At 48.5% G+C, this 8259-nt stretch overlaps 1 non-coding gene across 1 annotated transcript; it reads left to right on the plus strand.

Annotated features, from left to right (window-relative positions):
- The first annotated feature begins 360 nt into the window (after positions 1-360).
- On the plus strand, positions 361-486 carry LOC136495057 (small nucleolar RNA snoR86). The gene has a single exon (XR_010768845.1). It is a non-coding gene; the product is annotated as a small nucleolar RNA snoR86 (small nucleolar RNA).
- The last annotated feature ends 7773 nt before the right edge of the window (positions 487-8259 follow it).

Genomic DNA, 8259 nt, shown 5'->3' on the forward strand with positions numbered 1-8259 from the left:
TGATTAGTTGTAAGTTTCCTCCTCTGATTAGTGTGGTTACCTGTTCATACCCATACCCATACCCATACCATACCCATCGCCCGCATCCCCCATCAACAGAACGTCCAAGACCTTCGCTATGGTGACTGGTGTAGGACTCCTCCGCCAAGGGCAATCCCACCTGAGGGAGGTACGCTGTTGTTGTCTTCGGCTGCTAAAGTGCTAATCTGATGGCGACGCAGTGACATTCATCTCATAAGATCTACATGACAAGATGTGTTCATCTTTGGATTTCTTTGTAATTTGGTTTTGGATTTGCTCATTTTAATCCATGCTTCTGATCAATTTTAGATGTAAATAATTGAATGCTGAGAGAAGGCAGAGCAAAGGGGTAGAAGAGTGGCATCTTTGATTGAAGGTTGGCGAGAACAAACTCAATACTATAGTTCTTTGTGCTGCGCAGATTTGCCTCTGTTTTTGTGATGGCCTAGAACAAGATGCTGCATCTCAATTTTCTGATCCAATCCAAAGTCTTTTTATTTGTCTGAGATTGCATTATCCGTCTGTTTTTTTTCTGAACAAATAAAGGCATCCATTATATTATGTTATATCCCATTTGTCGATAGAATATCGTCGGTAGTCCTTCAAGGGGTATTCCACGAAGGTAGATTGATTGGTAGAGGAGCATGAGATCAAGAACAAGAAGGCAATAGAGACACAAGAGTTAGATAGGTTTAGGCCGTCAGCATGACGTAATACCCTACTCCTATGGTCTATTGGTTTGTATTGGCTATCGTATGATATTGCGTAAGTTTGGAGGGGGTCCCTGCCCTCCTTATATAGTCCGGGGAGCAGGGTTATAAGTCGGTTAGATCTGAGAGATAACTAGAAAGTAATAACTAATTACAGGAATCTTGGGATCATACATATCCTAATAGATCTCATAGTATCTTCAGGATATCTTCCAGATGTCTTGTGAAAGGCGCTGACCAGAGTCGTGCCCCACAAGGCTTCGTCTTGTGGCCTGGGCCGCCCCTGAGGGTGCAGCCCATGTGGTCTACCATGGGTATCCCAGGTCATACCCCCCACAGCTAGTCCCCGAGTGCCTTGTACCCATAGTGCAACGCTGTTTTGAGCATGTCCGGGCAGGTGCGAACGAAGCCGAGAAGTCAAACTCATGGTCCGACCACCGTAATGAGTTGCCGAGCAGTTGTGAGCAGTTGCCAAGCAGCGTGTACTATCACCGAGCAGCTCAAACCATAGCTAAGTAGCATAACCCAAGCATGGCTTGCCATAAAGGGTGTAAGAAGCTCAAGTTTAGAACCAAAAATTTCTTCGCAGTGGAACAAGTGTGCCCACTTAGAGTCCGACCACGTGAAAAAGAGATAGTCTTCTTCAACTTCAAGAGGCGTGGAGTCTTCAGGAATAAAGCAAGCACATTCACCGTGAGGTGAAGTGTGCCCACTTAGTCCCCAAGCCTGACAGCAGATGACACAGTCATATGGTGCCAGGGTCCAAAGTAGAAGAATAGTAAAAGACCAGCCAAGCAGGCAGCCAGTCCTCGAGCAAAGCTCTGAAATGAGAGAGAGCACATTCACCTCAAGGTGAAGTGTGCACACTTAGTCCCTAAGCCTAATAGTAGGTGGCACAGTCACGTGGTGCTAGGGTTAAAAACATAAAAATAATAAAAAGACCAGCCGAGTAGGCAGCTAGTCCCCAAGCTGTTTATGGAGATATCTAAAAAACCCAACTATGGAGAAAAAACCGGAGTAACGGTTGTACAGTAACTGTTACCGAGCCTCAATAAATGGTGGAGAAGTCGATGATTTATTCGGCGAGTGATAACCAATGGTAGCGATAAATTAGCTACATGGGATGCGGTTGCGTGAAAGCCCTTGTTATGGCCCAACAAGCCACGTCGGAGAATTCGAAGGGGCACAAATAGCGGGAAAGGTTTCCCAAAAACCCTTGAATGCAAAAGGGTGGGGAAAGTTCTTTATAACTACACCGCCGCATCCCTCGTTCATACCTTTGCCACTTTGCCATTCTGTCTTCATCCTCAGCCCTCACATTTCTAGATTCGCATCCACGCATGCTCCCGATGCCAGTCCCCATCTAGATCTAAGAGATGACACCGAAGAGGAGAGTTGTGAAGCCGAAGAAGGCGAGCCCAAAGAAGGCAGGAGCGGGAGACAGTCGCGATGAAGAGTGGGTGCCATCGCGCATGGGGGAAGCGGAGCTCAAGAGATTGGTGGAGACGGGCGTGCTTCCTGACCGCATCACCGCTGGATGGCGGCTAGCCAATGGTGAGCCCTTTCCGATGCCTAACACTGATGAAGCTATAGTCTTCGAGGATTATTTCTAGCATGGGTTGGGGTTCCCTGTTCATCCTTTCTTGCAGGATCTGCTGGAGTTATGGGCGATTAGTCTATGCAATCTCCACCCCAACACCATATTACACATCTTAATTTTTATCCATTTCTATGAGACATTTCTAGGGGTTCTACCACACTTCAACCTCTTTAGACACCTATTCTGGTTGAAGAAGAAGGGCGGCGGTGGATCCAAGGTGGCCGGTGGCGTATATCTACAGCTCTAGGATGGAATGGCCAACGAGTACATTAATGTTCTGCTGAATAGTTCTCTGAAAGGGTGGAACTCCAAGTGGTTCTACATGAAACAAAGTCACCCTGCAATCCACTGCGACGTCCACCATATCCCGAAGAACCAGAAAAGCTGGTTGGAGAAACCAAACAGTGATGACATAGAACAAGTAAGGGAACTCCTTGACCTGCTTGAAGGCATAGAGATTAGCGGCGAACTAGTGGCGGCGAGCTTCATAGTGTGCTGAATCTAGCCCTACAAGGAGAGGGCCCACCCGGGCTTTGACTACAGAGGTGATGATGATGGGACCCAAGAGAGGACGAAATGACTGACGAAACAAATTGTCCTAGAGCAGGCCACAGAGCTATTCACTCCCGGCGCCTTGTTCCGCTGGCCGAAGCAAACAAGGGCCTTCAACTATACAAATCTACCTCCTTAGGTAACCATCTCGATTGTTTTTTCCTGACACTTATAATCCTAACGCATTGTCGCACAGTGAACTGATGCACTTATGCAAAGATCTATTCGTAGGAAAGAGTAGTGTACTTCTCTAGTGTGCCGAGGGGTGTAGACACCTAGCCATCGGCTCGGCCTGAGGAAGATGCGGCCAGTGCTTTGTCAGAGTCTGGGGATGATCAGACAGAGTATTCGCCCCCAGTATCAGAGAAAGTCTAGGGAAAAAGAGCAGCGATAGACAAGCCGGCCCGAAAGAAGAGGAAGACGGCAGCCGCCGGTCCCCTCAAACTGGGCGGCATCTCGCTTGGTGGCGACCAGACCACTTGATAGCAGAGGACCGCGGTGCGTGAGTGGTCGGACAATGATGAAACTTTGGTGGCTCCTCCACCAAGCACAGAAGCACTTCCACGCAACACTCACATGGAGGAACAAGCAAGGAGAGGTGAAGAAGTTCCCGAGCAGCAGGTGATGGGAGTCCCCAAGCAGCAGACGACGGGAGTCCCTACACAGTAGGCGGAACAGAGGCCAACAGTGGAGGAAACTAGACCTCCACCCCAAAGTATGGGAGTCAACCCCATGGTCGCGCCTGGGTGCTCGGGGAGGCATCACTGGTTTAAGAAATTGTTCCAGCAGACCAAACCATGAGTATACTTTCCTTGGAGTTACTTTGTTGTCATTTCTTAGCTTCTTTGGTGCTTGACGAACTGATTTGATGTAGAGCGAAACATGCGGAGGGTCTGACCCCACCAGTCCAGACTGCTGAACCATTGAGGGCTGATCCCATAGTGGAAGCAACGCCGGTAGCTAGCGTCCTAGAGTCTCCGAGAGCTCGACAGCCGGAGGAGAAGTCAACCGCTACTTCTGGCGATCTTGGGAATGATGAACGAGTGGCATTGGTGATAGATAGATCAGCGACAGTGCTTGAGGCAACGGTGAGAACCACCAGGTCTTTGAGAGCAAAGGCTAGAGTTGCCAGCAATGCGCCAGAGTCTAGGGCGGTGAAGCCGGTGGTGCTCAAGGGACAAATGGCGCTTCCTGAGGCATCGTAGGGCATGGTCAGAGCCGCTGTCCAGCCATGGAGCCCCCCGATGGTGCCTCGAGCTACAACGGAAGAGGATGAGGTGGAGGAGAAAGAGCGCGCTGAACCTCGACCCCAAGCTGCTTGAATCCTCCGCAAGCGTGGCGATGAAGTGGTGGTTATCATGGAGGAAGATGACACCAGGAAGATGCGGAGATTGAAGACCGCCCTCACTGAAGTGATGAAACAAATCGAGGTCAGTACTACATCTGGAGTGGTCATCTTTGATGTTGATGATCGAAGTTCATCATTATAATTGTGTATTTGTAGGGGATAACTCGGACTGCCGAGCAATGACATCAGCTAATAAAGAGGATGGAACCCCTCACCGAAGAGAACGAAAAACTCAGAGAGGCGATGAACCTAATGGAGAGAAACATCCGAAGAGCCCAGCGTGAGCGAGACCTTGCTGAGTCCAACGCGTGAGATCTAGAACACTAGAAGGGGGTCCTGGCCGAGCAACTGGTGGCTACATGCGAGCAGCTAGCGGCTACGTCCGAGCAGCTGTGATGCAAGTCTGAGGACCTAGCGAGTGCCTCCATGTAACTGGAACAGACATCTGAGCAGCTCAGAAGCGTATCCGAGTAGAAAGTAGGTACGGTATATCTGCGAATGTGCTTTGTATTGCTGAACAACTATATTTTTAGCAATGACTGTTGTGCTTATAGAGCAAAACACGAAGCTCGGCCAGCTGCGCCAAGCCCTCGAACAACTCTAAGAGGAAAAGATGAAGGAGACAGGGTGAGCAGATAAACTAGCCGAGGAGTTGAACGGTAAGTATTCCCTAGTCGGAGTTAATGCTGAAGTACTTTTCTTTTTTGACAGAACTATGTAATGCTTGTAGACTACCGTCAGAGGGTCAAAGTGCAATTCGATGTGCTGGAGAAGGACGCCTGAACATAGAGGGACAAGTTTGATGCCATAGTTGTCGGAGTCAAACCAGTGCTCGACTGCATCGACCTAGAGGTGGCTCCTCAAACCGACGGCAGGTCACCGCGCCCAGACATCATCATCGAAAGGTGTAAGATGACGTGAAAAGAGCTTCAATCGCAACACCGTTGTTTCCGGCATTACTCATGCCCTTGCGGTGGTCTGATCCCACTATCCATCTATTGACCTTCAGGCGATAGGGGGTAGATTCACTGAAGGGCTAAGCGAGACAGAGACCTAGCAGCTATAAGATGAGGTGGAGGATACGGCGAGAAAGCTAGCCGGTGACATCAACTAGTTTGGTGAGACGAGCAGCGATGGTGAAGTTCGATGATATGCTCAGTGATATGCTCAGAGATTATCATCTATAACTTCTAGATAATGTAGTTAGAATGCGCAATAGCACAAAAAACACTTATGTATGTGATAAATGTTACAAGGTGCATGTGTATGCAGTTTGAGGTCGATGTTCGGTGAAAAAATCTTTGCAGTTTTAACCATAACGCAATTATACATAGTACAAGTAGCATCCAAGCAGTTGGTTTGCTACTGAACACCATGGCCTCAGCTAGCCCATAGTCCATAACATCGAGCGCGGAGCCCGTGCATGTGTAGGAGGAATAGGCATGACCAAGGAGCCGCAGCCGACCATCCATAATGTAGAGCGTGGAGCCCGTGGCACGTGTAGGGAGGGATCGAAGACTGGGTCTTCTCCATAGAGAAAAGAGCGGGACGTGTGCTGCTCGGTGGTTACCGAAATAACTTAGAGATATAGGTAGTATAAGCGGCGCCCGAGCAATTAGTTCTATGCTGAGCTCTCTGCCTTGGCTAGCCCATGGTTCATAACATCGAGCGTGGAGCCCATGGACATGTGGGAGGAACAGGCATGACCAAGGAACCACAACCGACCACTGATAACGCAGAGCGTAGAGCCCATGGCATGTGTAGGGAGAGATCGAGGACTAGGTCTTCTTCGAAAAGAACAGAAAAGAAAGTATGTTGCTCGCTGATCGGCGAAATACCTTGGAGATTTGGAGTAAAGTGTTCGGCGATTTGGAGAAAACTGTTTGGCGATTTGGAAAAAAACTTATTCAGTGATTTTGGGAGAAGACATGCTCGGTGATTTGGAGAAATCGTTCGGCAATTTTGGCAAAAACGTGTTCAGCGATAACGTTGGAGATTTGGATAAACATGGTCGGCGCAGTTATGGCGATTTTGAATTGAAGTTCGCTATGGAGTAGCATAGAGCTCGGTGACCGTAAGTAGCATAGAGCTCGGTGACCGTAAGTGGGGGTTAAACCACAATGGAGAAAAAGTGGAGACAAGTTATGGAGACCAAAACTTTATTCAATATAAAGTGGAGAGTACATATCTGGAGCGTTTCAAGGATAGAAACATATAACGTGCTCGATGTGCTATGAATTGGGAACATCAATTCCGTCTAAGTCACATAGGCGATAAGACCCTGGTCGGGTGACCTCTTTGACGACGTAAGGCCCTTCCCAAGGGGAGGAGAGCTTGTGCATCCCTTTGGTTTTTTGTTTTCTGTGGAGAACGAGGTCGCCGATAGCAAATGAACGGCCTTTAATGTTGTGGTTGTAGTACCTCTGCAAGCCTTCTAGATATTGGGCTATGCGGACATAGGTGATTAAGCGTTCTTCCTCGGCCCTATTGACGTCCTCTGTCCGATCAGCTACGGCCTACTCTTCATCATAATTTTTCACCCTAGGTGCTGGGAAGGCAATATCCACTGGTAGTATGGCTTCTAGCCGTAGACCAAGAAGTATGGAGACACACCGGTGCTGTGACTACCTTAAGTACACAGTCCCCAGACTACAGCTGGTAGCTCCTTGAGCCATCTACCCGGGTGCTTTTCTTCTTTTTGATATAGTCTCTTTTTGAGGGCATCAAGGATCATGCCATTCCCCGTTCGACCTGGCCGTTGGCTCTAGGATGAGCAACGAAGACATATTTGATGAAGATGCAATGGTCTTCGCAGAAGTCCCAAAAGTGATGCCTAGTAAATGTAGTTCTAAGGTCGGTGATGATGCTGTTCAGGAGACCGAATCTATGGATGATGTCTTCGAAGAGTTGGACTGCTTTCTTTGCAGTAGCCGAGATGAGCGGTTTATATTCAATCCACTTGGAGAACTTATCAATGGCGACGTATACGTACCAAAAACCACCTGGTGCTTGCTTAAAAGGGCCAATCATGTCCAGTCCCCAGCATGCAAAGGGCAAGGAAGTGGGAATAGTCTGCATTTCTTGTGCCAACACGTGTATTTGCTTAGCGAAAAATTGGCATCCTTCACAACATCGGATGAGGTCTTCTGCATTGGAGATGGCCATGGGCCAGTAAAAACTAGCTTGAAAAGCTTTGCCGACCAGTGTTCTCGAAGTCACATGGTTGCCGCAGGAGCCAGAGTGAATTTTAAGAAGTAACTTCACTCCATCTTCTTGTATGATGCATTTTTGCAGAATCCCTTCCTTAGCACTTTTCCTCATCAAGTTATCATCTACCAGCACGTAATGTTTGCTTCGATGGATTAGGCGTTCGATTTCAGTCTTATTGGTGGGTACTTCGACGCTAGTAAGGTACTTGATGAATTGTTCCCTCCAATCGGCGGCCGGCGAAGGTACCGCTAGTACCAGCTGCTCGACGTGGGGAACTTCCTGAACTTCCTGAACAAAGACCCCCGGTGGAATCGCGGCGCGAGAAGAGCCCAACTTAGATAAATGGTCGACGAGCTAATTCTGGTCGCGTACCACATGGTGGTACTCGATGCCGTAGAATTTTCCTTCAAGCTTCTTGATTTTGGCGCAATATGCATCCATCTTCTCGCTGGAGCAAGACCAGTCTTTGTTAAGCTGGTTGATGACCAGCGCGGAGTCCTTGTATACCATGAGGCATTTAACGCCGAGCTCAATGGATATACAGAGTCCATGGAGACATGCTTCATATTTGGCGACGTTGTTGGAGGCCGGAAAGTGTATCCGGAGAATATATTAGAGCTTATCCTTGGTCGACATAATGAACAAAATGCCCGCACCAGCACCGTTGATGTTAAGGGCGCCGTCGAAGTACATCACCCAGTGCTTGGGGCAGGTGGTGGTGATGGGATCTTAGAGCTCGGTCCACTCGGTGATGAAATCAGCAAGCGCCTAAGACTTGATTGTAGGCCTGCTTCTGAATTCAATGGAGTAAGTGTCGA

The sequence above is a fragment of the Miscanthus floridulus genome, chromosome 11, assembly GCF_019320115.1.
Source record: "Miscanthus floridulus cultivar M001 chromosome 11, ASM1932011v1, whole genome shotgun sequence".
NCBI lineage: Eukaryota > Viridiplantae > Streptophyta > Magnoliopsida > Poales > Poaceae > Miscanthus > Miscanthus floridulus.